This window comes from Triturus cristatus, chromosome 12, assembly GCF_964204655.1.
Source record: "Triturus cristatus chromosome 12, aTriCri1.1, whole genome shotgun sequence".
Taxonomy (NCBI): Eukaryota; Metazoa; Chordata; class Amphibia; order Caudata; family Salamandridae; genus Triturus; species Triturus cristatus.
This window is the reverse complement of record NC_140595.1, coordinates 248298640-248315592: the sequence shown is the minus strand read 5'-3', so window position 1 is coordinate 248315592 and position 16953 is coordinate 248298640.

Sequence of the window (16953 nt, the reverse complement as noted above, 5' to 3'; positions counted from 1 at the left end):
TACTCTGACCTAATAGCTAAGGTCTCAGACTCGTACTCTGGCCTAATAGCTAAGGTCTTAACTCTTACTCTGGCCTAATAGCTAAGGTCTTAGACTCGTACTCTGGCCTAATGCTTAATGTCTTAACTCTTACTCTAGCCTAATAGCTAAATTCTTAGACTCGTACTCTGGCCTAATGGTTAAGGTCTTAACTCTTATTCTGGCCTACTGGTTAAGGTCTTAACTCTTACTCTGGCCTAATAGCTAAGGTCTTAGACTCGTACTCTGGCCTAATAGCTAAGGTCTTAGACTCGTACTCTGGCCTACTGGTTAAGGTCTTAACTCTTACTCTGGCCTTATAGCTAAGGTCTTAACTCTTACTCTGGCCTAATAGCTAAGGTCTTAGACTCGTACTATGGCCTAATGGTTAAGGTCTTAACTCTTACTCTGGCCTACTGGTTAAGGTCTTAACTCTTACTCTGGCCTAATAGCTAAGTTCTTAGACTCGTACTCTGGCCTAATGGTTAAGGTCTTAACTTTTACTCTGGCCTACTGGTTAAGGTCTTTTCTCTTACTCTGGCCTACTGGTTAAGGTCTTAACTCTTACTCTGGCCTAATCGTTAATGTCTTAGACTACTACTATGGCCTACAGGTTAAGGTCTTAACTCTTATTCTGGCCTACTGGTTTAAGTCTTAACTCTTACTCTGGCCTAAAAGCTAAGGTCTTAGACTCGTACTGTGTTCTAATAGCTAATGTCTTCAATCTTACTCTTGCCTAATAGCTAAGGTCTTAGACTCGTACTCTGGCCTAATGGGTAAGGTCTTAACTCTTACTCTGGCCTAATAGCTAAGGTCTTAACTCTTACTCTGGCCTAATAGCTAAGGTCTTAGACTCGTACTCTGGCCTACAGGTTAAGGTCTTAACTCTCACTCTGGACTACTGGTTAAAGTTTTAACTCTTACTCTGGCCTAATAGCTAAGGTCTTAGACTCGTACTATGGCCTAATGGTTAAGGTCTCAACTCTTACTCTGGCCTAATAGCTAAGGTCTTAACTTTTAATCTGGCCTAATAGCTAAGGTCTTAGACTCATACTCTGGCCTAATGGTTAAGGTCTTAACTCTTACTATGGCCTAATATCTAAGGTCTTAGACTCGTACTATGGCCTACAGGTTAAGGTCTTAACTCTTAGTCTGGCCTAATGGTTCAGGTCTTAACTCTTACTCTGGCCTAATAGCTAAGGTCTTAGACTCGTAATCTGGCCTAATAGCTAAGGTCTTAGACTCGTACTCTGGCCTAATGCTTAAGGTCTTCACTCTTACTCTAGCCTAATAGCTAAGTTCTTAGACTTATACTCTGGCCTAATGGTTAAGGTCTTAACTCTTACTCTGGCCTAATGGTTCAGGTCTTAACTCTTACTCTGGCCTAATAGCTAAGGACTTTGACTCATACTCTGGCCTAATGGTTAAGGTCTTAACTCTTACTCTGGCCTAATAGCTAAGGTCCTTACTCTTACTCTGGACTAATAGCTAAGGTCTTAGACTCGTACTCTGGCCTAATGGTTAAGGTCTTATCTCTTACTCTGGCCTAATAGCTAAGGTCTTAGATTCGTACTATGGCCTACAGGTTAAGGTCTTAACTCTTAGTCTGGCCTAATGGTTAAGGTCTTAACTCTTACTCTGGCCTAATAGCTAAGGTCTTAGACTCGTACTCTGGCCTAATAGCTAAGGTCTTAGACTCGTACTCTGGCCTACTGGTTAAGGTCGTAACTCTTACTCTGGCCTAATAGCTAAGGTCTTAGACTTGTACTCTGGCATAATGGTTAAGGTTTTAACTCTTACTCTGGCCTAATAGCTAAGGTCTTAGACTCGTACTCTGGCCTAATGGTTAAGGTCTTAACACTTACTGTGGCCTAATAGCTAAGGTCTTCACTCTTACTCTAGCATAATAGCTAAGGTCTTAGACTCGTACTCTGGCCTAATGGTTAAGGTCTTAACTCTTACTCTGGCCTAATAGCTAAGGTCTTAACTCTTACTCTGGCCTAATAGCTAAGGTCTTAGACTCGTACTCTGGCCTAATGGTTAAGGTCTTAACTCTTACTCTGGCCTAATAGCTAAGGTCTTAACTCTTACTCTGGCCGAATAGCTAAGGTCTTAGACTCGTACTCTGGCCTAATAGCTAAGGTCTTAGACTCGTACTATGGCCTACAGGTTAAGGTCTTAACTCTTAGTCTGGCCTACTGGTTAAGGTCTTAGACTCGTACTCTGGCCTAATAGCTAAGGTCTTAGACTCGTACTCTGGCCTACTGGTTAAGGTCGTAACTCTTACTCTGGCCTAATAGCTAAGGTCTTAGACTCGTACTCTGGCATAATGGTTAAGGTCTTAACTCTTACTCTGGCCTAATAGCTAAGGTCTTAGACTCGCACTCTGGACTAATGGTTAAGGTCTTAACACTTACTGTGGCCTAATAGCTAATGTCTTCACTCTTACTCTGGCCTAATAGCTAAGGTCTTAGACTCGTACTCTGGCCTAATGGTTAGGGTCTTAACTCTTACTCTGGCCTAATACCTAAGGTCTTAACTCTTACTCTGGCCTAAAAGTTAAGGTCTTAGACTCGTACTCTGGCCTACTGGTTAAGTTCTTAACTCTTACTCTGGCCGAATAGCTAAGGTCTTAGACTCGTACTCTGGCCTAATAGCTAAGGTCTTAGACTCATACTCTGGCCTACTGGTTAAGGTCTTAACTCTTACTCTGGCCTAATAGCTAAGGTCTTAACTCTTACTCTGGCCTAATAGCTAAGGTCTTAGACTTGTACTATGGCCTAATGGTTAAGGTCTTAACTCTTACTCTGGCCTTCTGGTTAAGGTCTTAACTCTTACTCTGGCCTAATAGCTAAGGTCTTAGACTCGTACTCTGGCCTAATGGTTAAGGTCTTAACTCTTACTCTGGCCTACTGGTTAAGGTCTTAACTCTTACTCTGGCCTACTGGTTAAGGTCTTAACTCTTACTCTTGCCCAATAGCTAAGGTCTTAGACTTGTACTCTGGCCTACTGGTTAAGGTCTTAACTCTTACTCTGGCCTGCTGGTTAAGGTCTTAACTCTTACTCTGGCCTAATAGCTAAGGTCTTAACTCTTACTCTGGCCTAATAGCTAAGGTCTTAGACTCGTACTCTGGCCTAATGGTTAAGGTCTTAACTCTTACTCTGGCCTAATAGCGAAGGTCTTAACTCTTACTCTGGCCTAATAGCTAAGGTCTTTGACTCATACTCTGGCCTAATGGTTAAGGTCTTAACTCTTACACTGGCCTAATAGCTAAGGTCTTAGACTCGTACTCTGGCCTAATGTTTAAGGTATTAACTCTTACTCTGGCCTACAGGTTAAGGTCTTAACTCTTACTCTAGCCTACTGGTTAAGGTCTTAACTCTTACTCTGGACTAATAGCTAAGGTCTTAGACTCGTACTCCGGCCTACTGGTTAAGGTCTTATCTCTTACTCTGGCCTAATAGCTAAGGTCTTAACTCTTACTCTGGACTAATAGCTAAGGTCTTATACTCGTACTATGGCCTAATGGTTAAGGTCTTAACTCTTACTCTGGCCTAATAGCTAAGGTCTTAACTTTTACTCTGGCCTAATAGCTACGGTCTTAGACTCGTACTCTGGCCTAATGGTTAAGGTCTTAACTCTTACTCTGGCCTAATAGCTAAGGTCTTAGACTCGTACTCTGGCCTAATAGCTAAGGTCTTAGACTCGTACTCTGGCCTAATAGCTAAGGTCTTAGACTCGTACTATGGCCTAATTGTTAAGGTCTTAACTCTTACTCTGGCCTACTAGTTAAGGTCTTAACTCTTACTCTGGCCTACTGGTTAAGGTCTTAACTCTTACTCTGGCCTAATAGCTAAGTTCTTAGACTCGTACTCTGGCCTAATGGTTAAGGTCTTAACTTTTACTCTGGCCTACTGGTTAAGGTCTTTTCTCTTACTCTGGCCTACTGGTTAAGGTCTTAACTCTTACTCTGGCCTAATCGTTAATGTCTTAGACTACTACTATGGCCTACAGGTTAAGGTCTTAACTCTTATTCTGGCCTACTGGTTTAAGTCTTAACTCTTACTCTGGCCTAAAAGCTAAGGTCTTAGACTCGTACTGTGTTCTAATAGCTAATGTCTTCAATCTTACTCTTGCCTAATAGCTAAGGTCTTAGACTCGTACTCTGGCCTAATGGGTAAGGTCTTAACTCTTACTCTGGCCTAATAGCTAAGGTCTTAACTCTTACTCTGGCCTAATAGCTAAGGTCTTAGACTCGTACTCTGGCCTACAGGTTAAGGTCTTAACTCTCACTCTGGACTACTGGTTAAAGTTTTAACTCTTACTCTGGCCTAATAGCTAAGGTCTTAGACTCGTACTATGGCCTAATGGTTAAGGTCTCAACTCTTACTCTGGCCTAATAGCTAAGGTCTTAACTTTTAATCTGGCCTAATAGCTAAGGTCTTAGACTCGTACTCTGGCCTAATGGTTAAGGTCTTAACTCTTACTATGGCCTAATATCTAAGGTCTTAGACTCGTACTATGGCCTACAGGTTAAGGTCTTAACTCTTAGTCTGGCCTAATGGTTCAGGTCTTAACTCTTACTCTGGCCTAATAGCTAAGGTCTTAGACTCGTAATCTGGCCTAATAGCTAAGGTCTTAGACTCGTACTCTGGCCTAATGCTTAAGGTCTTCACTCTTACTCTAGCCTAATAGCTAAGTTCTTAGACTTATACTCTGGCCTAATGGTTAAGGTCTTAACTCTTACTCTGGCCTAATGGTTCAGGTCTTAACTCTTACTCTGGCCTAATAGCTAAGGACTTTGACTCATACTCTGGCCTAATGGTTAAGGTCTTAACTCTTACTCTGGCCTAATAGCTAAGGTCCTTACTCTTACTCTGGACTAATAGCTAAGGTCTTAGACTCGTACTCTGGCCTAATGGTTAAGGTCTTATCTCTTACTCTGGCCTAATAGCTAAGGTCTTAGATTCGTACTATGGCCTACAGGTTAAGGTCTTAACTCTTAGTCTGGCCTAATGGTTAAGGTCTTACCTCTTACTCTGGCCTAATAGCTAAGGTCTTAGACTCGTACTCTGGCCTAATAGCTAAGGTCTTAGACTCGTACTCTGGCCTACTGGTTAAGGTCGTAACTCTTACTCTGGCCTAATAGCTAAGGTCTTAGACTTGTACTCTGGCATAATGGTTAAGGTTTTAACTCTTACTCTGGCCTAATAGCTAAGGTCTTAGACTCGTACTCTGGCCTAATGGTTAAGGTCTTAACACTTACTGTGGCCTAATAGCTAAGGTCTTCACTCTTACTCTAGCATAATAGCTAAGGTCTTAGACTCGTACTCTGGCCTAATGGTTAAGGTCTTAACTCTTACTCTGGCCTAATAGCTAAGGTCTTAACTCTTACTCTGGCCAAATAGCTAAGGTCTTAGACTCGTACTCTGGCCTAATGGTTAAGGTCTTAACTCTTACTCTGGCCTAATAGCTAAGGTCTTAACTCTTACTCTGGCCGAATAGCTAAGGTCTTAGACTCGTACTCTGGCCTAATAGCTAAGGTCTTAGACTCGTACTATGGCCTACAGGTTAAGGTCTTAACTCTTAGTCTGGCCTACTGGTTAAGGTCTTAGACTCGTACTCTGGCCTAATAGCTAAGGTCTTAGACTCGTACTCTGGCCTACTGGTTAAGGTCGTAACTCTTACTCTGGCCTAATAGCTAAGGTCTTAGACTCGTACTCTGGCATAATGGTTAAGGTCTTAACTCTTACTCTGGCCTAATAGCTAAGGTCTTAGACTCGCACTCTGGACTAATGGTTAAGGTCTTAACACTTACTGTGGCCTAATAGCTAATGTCTTCACTCTTACTCTGGCCTAATAGCTAAGGTCTTAGACTCGTACTCTGGCCTAATGGTTAAGGTCTTAACTCTTACTCTGGCCTAATACCTAAGGTCTTAACTCTTACTCTGGCCTAAAAGTTAAGGTCTTAGACTCGTACTCTGGCCTACTGGTTAAGTTCTTAACACTTACTCTGGCCGAATAGCTAAGGTCTTAGACTCGTACTCTGGCCTAATAGCTAAGGTCTTAGACTCATACTCTGGCCTACTGGTTAAGGTCTTAACTCTTACTCTGGCCTAATAGCTAAGGTCTTAACTCTTACTCTGGCCTAATAGCTAAGGTCTTAGACTTGTACTATGGCCTAATGGTTAAGGTCTTAACTCTTACTCTGGCCTACTGGTTAAGGTCTTAACTCTTACTCTGGCCTAATAGCTAAGGTCTTAGACTCGTACTCTGGCCTAATGGTTAAGGTCTTAACTCTTACTCTGGCCTACTGGTTAAGGTCTTAACTCTTACTCTGGCCTACTGGTTAAGGTCTTAACTCTTACTCTTGCCCAATAGCTAAGGTCTTAGACTTGTACTCTGGCCTACTGGTTAAGGTCTTAACTCTTACTCTGGCCTGCTGGTTAAGGTCTTAACTCTTACTCTGGCCTAATAGCTAAGGTCTTAACTCTTACTCTGGCCTAATAGCTAAGGTCTTAGACTCGTACTCTGGCCTAATGGTTACGGTCTTAACTCTTACTCTGGCCTAATAGCGAAGGTCTTAACTCTTACTCTGGCCTAATAGCTAAGGTCTTTGACTCGTACTCTGGCCTAATGGTTAAGGTCTTAACTCTTACACTGGCCTAATAGCTAAGGTCTTAGACTCGTACTCTGGCCTAATAGCTAAGGTCTTAGACTCGTACTCTGGCCTAATGTTTAAGGTATTAACTCTTACTCTGGCCTACAGGTTAAGGTCTTAACTCTTACTCTAGCCTACTGGTTAAGGTCTTAACTCTTACTCTGGCCTAATAGCTAAGGTCTTAGACTCGTACTCCGGCCTACTGGTTAAGGTCTTATCTCTTACTCTGGCCTAATAGCTAAGGTCTTAACTCTTACTCTGGACTAATAGCTAAGGTCTTATACTCGTACTATGGCCTAATGGTTAAGGTCTTAACTCTTACTCTGGCCTAATAGCTAAGGTCTTAACTTTTACTCTGGCCTAATAGCTACGGTCTTAGACTCGTACTCTGGCCTAATGGTTAAGGTCTTAACTCTTCCTCTGGCCTAATAGCTAAGGTCTTAGACTCGTACTCTGGCCTAATGGTTAAGGTCTTAACTCTTATTCTGGCCTACTGGTTAAGGTCTTAACAATTACTCTGACCTAATAGCTAAGGTCTTAGACTCGTACTCTGGCCTAATAGCTAAGGTCTTAACTCTTACTCTGGCCTAATAGCTAAGCTCTTAGACTTGTACTCTGGCCTAATGGTTAAGGTCTTAACTCTTACTCTGGCCTAATAGCTAAGGTCTTAGACTCGTACTCTGGCCTAATAGCTAAGGTCTTAGACTCGTACTCTGGCCTAATGGCTAAGGTCTTAGACTCGTACTATGGCCTAATTGTTAAGGTCTTAACTCTTACTCTGGCCTACTAGTTAAGGTCTTAACTCTTACTCTGGCCTACTGGTTAAGGTCTTAACTCTTACTCTGGCCTAATAGCTAAGTTCTTAGACTCGTACTCTGGCCTAATGGTTAAGGTCTTAACTTTTACTCTGGCCTACTGGTTAAGGTCTTTTCTCTTACTCTGGCCTAATGGTTAAGGTCTTAACTCTTACTCTGGCCTAATAGCTAAGGTCTTAGACTCGTACTCCGGCCTAATGGTTAAAGTCTTATCTCTTATTCTGGCCTAATAGCTAAGGTCTTAACTCTTACTCTGGACTAATAGCTAAGGTCTTATACTTGTACTATGGCCTAATGGTTAAGGTCTTAACTCTTACTCTGGCCTAATAGCTAAGGTCTTAACTTTTACTCTGGCCTAATAGCTACGGTCTTAGACTCATACTCTGGCCTAATGGTTAAGGTCTTAACTCTTACTCTGGCCTAATAGCTAAGGTCTTAGACTCATAATCTGGCCTAATGGTTAACGTCTTAACTCTTATTCTGGCCTACTGGTTAAGGTCTTAACACTTACTCTGACCTAATAGCTAAGGTCTTAGACTCGTACTCTGGCCTAATAGCTAAGGTCTTAACTCTTACTCTGGCCTAATAGCTAAGGTCTTAGACTTGTACTCTGGCCTAACGGTTAAGGTCTTAACTCTTACTCTGGCCTAATAGCTAAGGTCTTAGACTCGTACTCTGGCCTAATAGCTAAGGTCTTAGACTCGTACTCTGGCCTAATAGCTAAGGTCTTAGACTCGTACTATGGCCTAATAGCTAAGGTCTTAATTCTTACTCTGGCCTAATAGCTAAAGACTTTGACTCGTACTCTGGCCTAATGGTTAAGGTCTTAACTCTTACTCTGGCCTAATAGCTAAGGTCTTAACTCTTACTCTGGCCTAATAGCTAAAGACTTTGACTCGTACTCTGGCCTAATGGTTAAGGTCTTAACTCTTACTCTGGCCTAATAGCTAAGGTCCTTACTCTTACTCTGGACTAATAGCTAAGGTCTTAGACTCGTCCTATGGCCTAATAGTTAAGGTCTTAACTCTTACTCTGGCATAATAGCTAAGGTCTTAACTTTTACTCTGGCCTAATAGCTAAGGTCTTAGACTCGTACTCTGGCCTAATGCTTAAGGTCTTAACTCTTACTCTAGCCTAATAGCTAAGTTCTTAGACTTATACTCTGGCCTAATGGTTAAGGTCTTAACTCTTACTCTGGCCTAATAGCGAAGGTCTTAACTCTTACTCTGGCCTAATAGCTAAGGTCTTTGACTCGTACTCTGGCCTAATGGTTAAGGTCTTAACTCTTACACTGGCCTAATAGCTAAGGTCTTAGACTCGTACTCTGGCCTAATAGCTAAGGTCTTAGACTCGTATTCTGGCCTAATGTTTAAGGTATTAACTCTTACTCTGGCCTACAGGTTAAGGTCTTAACTCTTACTCTAGCCTACTGGTTAAGGTCTTAACTCTTACTCTGGCCTAATAGCTAAGGTCTTAGACTCGTACTCCGGCCTACTGGTTAAGGTCTTATCTCTTACTCTGGCCTAATAGCTAAGGTCTTAACTCTTACTCTGGACTAATAGCTAAGGTCTTATACTCGTACTATGGCCTAATGGTTAAGGTCTTAACTCTTACTCTGGCCTAATAGCTAAGGTCTTAACTTTTACTCTGGCCTAATAGCTACGGTCTTAGACTCGTACTCTGGCCTAATGGTTAAGGTCTTAACTCTTACTCTGACCTAATAGCTAAGGTCTTAGACTCGTACTCTGGCCTAATAGCTAAGGTCTTAACTCTTACTCTGGCCTAATAGCTAAGGTCTTAGACTTGTACTCTGGCCTAATGGTTAAGGTCTTAACTCTTACTATGGCCTAATAGCTAAGGTCTTAGACTCGTACTATGGCCTACAGGTTAAGGTCTTAACTCTTAGTCTGGCCTAATGGTTCAGGTCTTAACTCTAACTCTGGCCTAATAGCTAAGGTCTTAGACTCGTAATCTGGCCTAATAGCTAAGGTCTTAGACTCGTACTCTGGCCTAATAGCTAAGGTCTTAGACTCGTACTCTGGCCTAATGGTTAAGGTCTTAACTCTTACTCTGGCCTAATAGCTAAGGTCTTAGACTCATACTCTGGCCTAATGGTTAAGGTCTTAACTCTTACTCTGGCCTAAAAGCTAAGGTCTTAACTCTTACTCTAGCCTAATAGCTAAGGTCTTAGACTCGTACTCTGGCATAATGGTTAAGGTCTTAACTCTTACTCTGGCCTAATAGCTAAGGTCTTAACTTTTACTCTGGCCTAATAGCTAAGGTCTTAGACTCGTACTCTGGCCTAATGGTTAAGGTCTTAACTCTTACTATGGCCTAATAGCTAAGGTCTTAGACTCGTAATCTGGCCTAATAGCTAAGGTCTTAGACTCGTACTCTGGCCTAATAGCTAAGGTCTTAGACTCGTACTCTGGCCTAATGGTTAAGGTCTTAACTCTTACTCTGGCCTAATAGCTAAGGTCTTAGACTCGTACTATGGCCTAATGGTTAAGGTCTTAACTCTTACTCTGGCATAATAGCTAAGGTCTTAACTTTTACTCTGGCCTAATAGCTAAGGTCTTAGACTCGTACTCTGGCCTAATGCTTAAGGTCTTAACTATTACTCTAGCCTAATAGCTAAGTTCTTAGACTTATACTCTGGCCTAATGGTTAAGGTCTTAACTCTTATTCTGGCCTACTGGTTAAGGTCTTAACACTTACTCTGACCTAATAGCTAAGGTCTTAGACTCGTACTCTGGCCTAATAGCTAAGGTCTTAACTCTTACTCTGGCCTAATAGCTAAGGTCTTAGACTCGTACTCTGGCCTAATGCTTAATGTCTTAACTCTTACTCTAGTCTAATAGCTAAATTCTTAGACTCGTACTCTGGCCTAATGGTTAAGGTCTTAACTCTTATTCTGGCCTACTGGTTAAGGTCTTAACTCTTACTCTGGCCTAATAGCTAAGGTCTTAGACTCGTACTCTGGCCTAATAGCTAAGGTCTTAGACTCGTACTCTGGCCTACTGGTTAAGGTCTTAACTCTTACTCTGGCCTAATAGCTAAGGTCTTAACTCTTACTCTGGCCTAATAGCTAAGGTCTTAGACTCGTACTATGGCCTAATGGTTAAGGTCTTAACTCTTACTCTGGCCTACTGGTTAAGGTCTTAACTCTTACTCTGGCGTAATAGCTAAGTTCTTAGACTCGTACTCTGGCCTAATGGTTAAGGTCTTAACTTTTACTCTGGCCTACTGGTTAAGGTCTTTTCTCTTACTCTGGCCTACTGGTTAAGGTCTTAACTCTTACTCTGGCCTAATCGTTAATGTCTTAGACTACTACTATGGCCTACAGGTTAAGGTCTTAACTCTTATTCTGGCCTACTGGTTTAAGTCTTAACTCTTACTCTGGCCTAAAAGCTAAGTTCTTAGACTCATACTGTGGCCTAATAGCTAAGGTCTTAACTCTTACTCTGGCCTAATAGCTAAGGTCTTAGACTCGTACTATGGCCTAATGGTTAAGGTCTTAACTCTTACTCTGGCCTAATAGCTAAGGTCTTAACTTTTAATCTGGCCTAATAGCTAAGGTCTTAGACTCGTACTCTGGCCTAATGGTTAAGGTCTTAACTCTTACTATGGCCTAATATCTAAGGTCTTAGACTCGTACTATGGCATACAGGTTAAGGTCTTAACTCTTAGTCTGGCCTAATGGTTCAGGTCTTAACTCTTACTCTGGCCTAATAGCTAAGGTCTTAGACTCGTAATCTGGCCTAATAGCTAAGGTCTTAGACTCGTACTCTGGCCTAATGCTTAAGGTCTTAACTCTTACTCTAGCCTAATAGCTAAGTTCTTAGACTTATACTCTGGCCTAATGGTTAAGGTCTTAACTCTTACTCTGGCCTAATGGTTCAGGTCTTAACTCTTACTCTGGCCTAATAGCTAAGGACTTTGACTCGTACTCTGGCCTAATGGTTAAGGTCTTAACTCTTACTCTGGCCTAATAGCTAAGGTCCTTACTCTTACTCTGGACTAATAGCTAAGGTCTTAGACTCGTACTATGGCCTAATGGTTAAGGTCTTAACTCTTACTCTGGCATAATAGCTAAGGTCTTAACTTTTACTCTGGCCTACAAGCTAAGGTCTTAGACTCGTACTCTGGCCTAATGCTTAAGGTCTTAACTCTTACTCTAGCCTAATAGCTAAGTTCTTAGACTCATACTCTGGCCTAATGGTTAAGGTCTTAACTCTTATTCTGGCCTACTGGTTAAGGTCTTAACACTTACTCTGACCTAATAGCTAAGGTCTTAGACTCGTACTCTGGCCTAATAGCTAAGGTCTTAACTCTTACTCTGGCCTAATAGCTAAGGTCTTAGACTCGTACTCTGGCCTAATGCTTAAGGTCTTAACTCTTACTCTAGCCTAATAGCTAAGTTCTTAGACTCGTACTCTGGCCTAATGGTTAAGGTCTTAACTCTTACTCTGGCCTAATAGCTAAGGTCTTAGACTCGTACTCTGGCCTAATGGTGAAGGTCTTAACTCTTACTCTGGCCTAATAGCGAAGGTCTTAACTCTTACTCTGGCCTAATAGCTAAGGTCTTTGACTCGTACTCTGGCCTAATGGTTAAGGTCTTAACTCTTACACTGGCCTAATAGCTAAGGTCTTAGACTCGTACTCTGGCCTAATAGCTAAGGTCTTAGACTCGTACTCTGGCCTAATGTTTAAGGTATTAACTCTTACTCTGGCCTACTGGTTAAGGTCTTAACTCTTACTCTGGCCTAATCGTTAATGTCTTAGACTAGTACTATGGCCTACAGGTTAAGGTCTTAACTCTTATTCTGGCCTACTGGTTTAAGTCTTAACTCTTACTTTGGCCTAAAAGCTAAGGTCTTAGACTCGTACTATGGCCTAATGGTTAAGGTCTTAACTCTTACTCTGGCCTAATAGCTAAGGTCTTAGACTCGTACTATGGCCTACAGGTAAATGTCTTAACTCTTAGTCTGGCCTAATGGTTAAGGTCTTAACTCTTACTCTGGCCTAATAGCTAAGGTCTTAGACTCGTACTCTGGCCTAATGGTTAAGGTCTTAACTCTTACTCTGGCCTAATAGCTAAGGTCTTAGATTCGTACTATGGCCTACAGGTTAAGGTCTTAACTCTTAGTCTGGCCTAATGGTTAAGGTCTTAACTCTTACTCTGGCCTAATAGCTAAGGTCTTAGACTCGTACTCTGGCCTAATAGCTAAGGTCTTAGACTCGTACTCTGGCCTACTGGTTAAGGTCGTAACTCTTACTCTGGCCTAATAGCTAAGGTCTTAGACTCGTACTCTGGCATAATGGTTAAGGTTTTAACTCTTACTCTGGCCTAATAGCTAAGGTCTTAGACTCGTACTCTGGCCTAATGGTTAAGGTCTTAACACTTACTGTGGTCTAATAGCTAAGGTCTTCACTCTTACTCTAGCCTAATAGCTAAGGTCTTAGACTCGTACTCTGGCCTACAGGTTAAGGTCTTAACTCTTAGTCTGGCCTAATGGTTAAGGTCTTAACTCTTACTCTGGCCTAATAGCTAAGGTCTTAGACTCGTACTCTGGCCTACTGGTTAAGGTCTTAACTCTTACTCTGGCCTAATAGCTAAGGTCTTAACTCTTACTCTGGCCTAATAGCTAAGGTCTTAGACTTGTACGATGGCCTAATGGTTAAGGTCTTAACTCTTACTCTGGCCTACTGGTTAAGGTCTTAACTCTTACTCTGGCCTAATAGCTAAGGTCTTAGACTCGCACTCTGGCCTAATGGTTAAGGTCTTAACTCTTACTCTGGCCTACTGGTTAAGGTCTTAACTCTTACTCTGGCCTACTGGTTAAGGTCTTAACTCTTACTCTGGCCTAATAGCTAAGGTCTAAGACTCGTACTCTGGCCTAATGGTTAAGGTCTTAACTCTTACACTGGCCTACTGGTTAAGGTCTTAACTCTTACTCTGGCCTGCTGTGTAAGGTCTTAACTCTTACTCTGGCCTAATAGCTAAGGTCTTAACTCTTACTCTGGCCTAATAGCTAAGGTCTTAGACTCGTACTCTGGCCTAATGGTTAAGGTCTTAACTCTTACTCTGGCCTAATAGCGAAGGTCTTAGACTCGTACTCTGGCCTACTGGTTAAGGTCTTAACTCTTACTCTGGCCTAATAGCGAAGGTCTTAACTCTTACTCTGGCCTAATAGCTAAGGTCTTTGACTCGTACTCTGGCCTAATGGTTAAGGTCTTAACTCTTACACTGGCCTAATAGCTAAGGTCTTAGACTCGTACTCTGGCCTAATAGCTAAGGTCTTAGACTTGTACTCTGGCCTAATGTTTAAGGTCTTAACTCTTACTCTGGCCTACAGGTTAAGGTCTTAACTCCTACTCTAGCCAACTGGTTAAGGTCTTAACTCTTACTCTGGCCTAATAGCTAAGGTCTTAGACTCGTACTCGGGCCTACTGGTTAAGGTCTTATCTCTTACTCTGGCCTAATAGCTAAGGTCTTAACTCTTACTCTGGACTAATAGCTAAGGTCTTAGACTCATACTATGGCCTAATGGTTAAGGTCTTAACTCTTACTCTGGCCTAATAGCTAAGGTCTTAACTTTTACTCTGGCCTAATAGCTACGGTCTTAGACTCGTACTCTGGCCTAATGGTTAAGGTCTTAACTCTTATTCTGGCCTACTGGTTAAGGTCTTAACACTTACTCTGACCTAATAGCTAAGGTCTTAGACTCGTACTCTGGCCTAATAGCTAAGGTCTTAACTCTTACTCTGGCCTAATAGCTAAGGTCTTAGACTCGTACTCTGGCCTAATGGTTAAGGTCTTAACTCTTACTCTGGCCTAATAGCTAAGGTCTTAGACTCGTACTCTGGCCTAATAGCTAAGTTCTTAGACTCGTACTCTGGCCTAATAGCTAAGGTCTTAGACTCGTACTATGGCCTAATGGTTAAGGTCTTAACTCTTACTCTGGCCTACTAGTTAAGGTCTTAACTCTTACTCTGGCCTAATAGCTAAGGTCTTAGACTCTTACTCTGGCCTAATGGTTAAGGTCTTAACTTTTACACTGGCCTACTGGTTAAGGTCTTAACTCTTACTCTGGCCTACTGGTTAAGGTCTTAACTCTTACTCTGGCCTAATAGCTAAGGTCTTAGGCTCATACTCTGGCCTAATGGTTAGGTCTTAACTCTTACTTTGGCCTACTGGTTAAGGTCTTAACTCTTACTCTGGCCTGCTGGTTAAGGTCTTAACTCTTACTCTGGCCTAATAGCTAAGGTCTTAGACTAGTACTATGGCCTACAGGTTAAGGTCTTAACTCTTACTCTGGCCTACTGGTTTAAGTCTTAACTCTTACTCTGGCCCAATAGCTAAGGTCTTAGACTCGTACTATGGCCTAATGGTTAAGGTCTTAACTCTTACTCTGGCCTAATAGCTAAGGTCTTAACTTTTAGTCCGGCCTAATAGCTAAAGTCCTAGACTCGTACTCTGGCCTAATGGTTAAGGTCTTAACTCTTACTCTGGCCTAATAGCTAAGGTCTTAGACTCGTACTATGGCCTACAGGTTAAGGTCTTAACTCTTAGTCTGGCCTAATGGTTAAGGTCTTAACTCTTACTCTGGCCTAATAGCTAAGGTATTAGACTCGTACTCTGGCCTAATAGCTAAGGTCTTAGACTCGTACTCTGGCCTAATAGCTAAGGTCTAAGACTCGTACTCTGGCCCACTGGTTAAAGTCGTAACTCTTACTCTGGCCTAATAGCTAAGGTCTTAAACTAGAACTCTGGCCTAATAGCTAAGGTCTTAGATTTGTACTCTGACCTATTGGTTAAGGTCTTAACTCTTACTCTGGCCTAATAGCTAAGGTCTTAGACTCGCACTCTGGCCTAATGGTTAAGGTCTTAACTAATACTCTGGCCTAATAGCTAAGGTCTTAGACTCGTACTCTGGCCTAATGGTTAAGGTCTTAACTCTTACTCTGGCCTAATAGCTAAGGTCTTAGACTCGTACTATCGCCTACAGGTTAATCTCTTAACTCTTACTCTGGCCTAATAGCTAAGGTCTTAACTATTACTCTGGCCTAATAGCTAAGGTCTTAGACTCGTACTCTGGCCTAATGGTTAAGGTCTTAACTTTTACTCTGGCCTAATAGCTAAGGTCTTAACTCTTACTCTGGCCTAATAGCTAAGGTCTTAGACTCGTACTATGGCCTACAAGTTAAGGTCTTAACTCTTACTCTGGCCTAATAGCTATGGTCTTAACTCTTACTCTGGCCTAACAGCTAAGTTCTTAGACTCGTACTCTGGCCTAATGGTTAAGGTCTTAACTCTTACTCTGGCCTAATAGCTAAGGTCTTAGACTCGTGCTCTGGCCTAATGGTTAAGGTCTTAACTCTTACTCTGCCCTACGGGTTAAGGTCTTAACTCTTACTCTGGCCTAATAGCTAAGGTCTTAGACTCGTACTCTGGCCTAATCGTTAAGGTCTTAACTCTTACTCTTGCCTAATAGATAAGGTCTTAGACTCGTACTCTGGCCTAATGGTTAAGGTCTTAACTTTTACACTGGCCTACTGGTTAAGGTCTTAACTCTTACTCTGGCCTACTGGTTAAGGTCTTAACTCTTACTCTGGCCTAATAGCTAAGGTCTTAGGCTCATACTCTGGCCTAATGGTTAAGGTCTTAACTCTTACTTTGGCCTACTAGTTAAGGTCTTAACTCTTACTCTGGCCTGCTGGTTAAGGTCTTAACTCTTACTCTGGCCTAATAGCTAAGGTCTTAGACTAGTACTATGGCCTACAGGTTAAGGTCTTAACTCTTACTCTGGCCTACTGGTTTAAGTCTTAACTCTTACTCTGGCCCAATAGCTAAGGTCTTAGACTCGTACTATGGTCTAATGGTTAAGGTCTTAACTCTTACTCTGGCCTAATAGCTAAGGTCTTAACTTTTAGTCCGGCCTAATAGCTAAAGTCCTAGACTCGTACTCTGGCCTAATGGTTAAGGTCTTAACTCTTACTCTGGCCTAATAGCTAAGGTCTTAGACTCGTACTATGGCCTACAGGTTAAGGTCTTAACTCTTAGTCTGGCCTAATGGTTAAGGTCTTAACTCTTACTCTGGCCTAATAGCTAAGGTATTAGACTCGTACTCTGGCCTAATAGCTAAGGTCTTAGACTCGTACTCTGGCCTAATAGCTAAGGTCTAAGACTCGTACTCTGGCCCACTGGTTAAAGTCGTAACTCTTACTCTGGCCTAATAGCTAAGGTCTTAAACTAGAACTCTGGCCTAATAGCTAAGGTCTTAGACTTGTACTCTGACCTATTGGTTAAGGTCTTAACTCTTACTCTGGCCTAATAGGTAAGGTCTTAGACTCGCACTCTGGCCTAATGGTTAAGGTCTTAACTAATACTCTGGCCTAATAGCTAAGGTCTTAGACTCGTACTCTGGCCTAATGGTTAAGGTCTTAACTCTTAC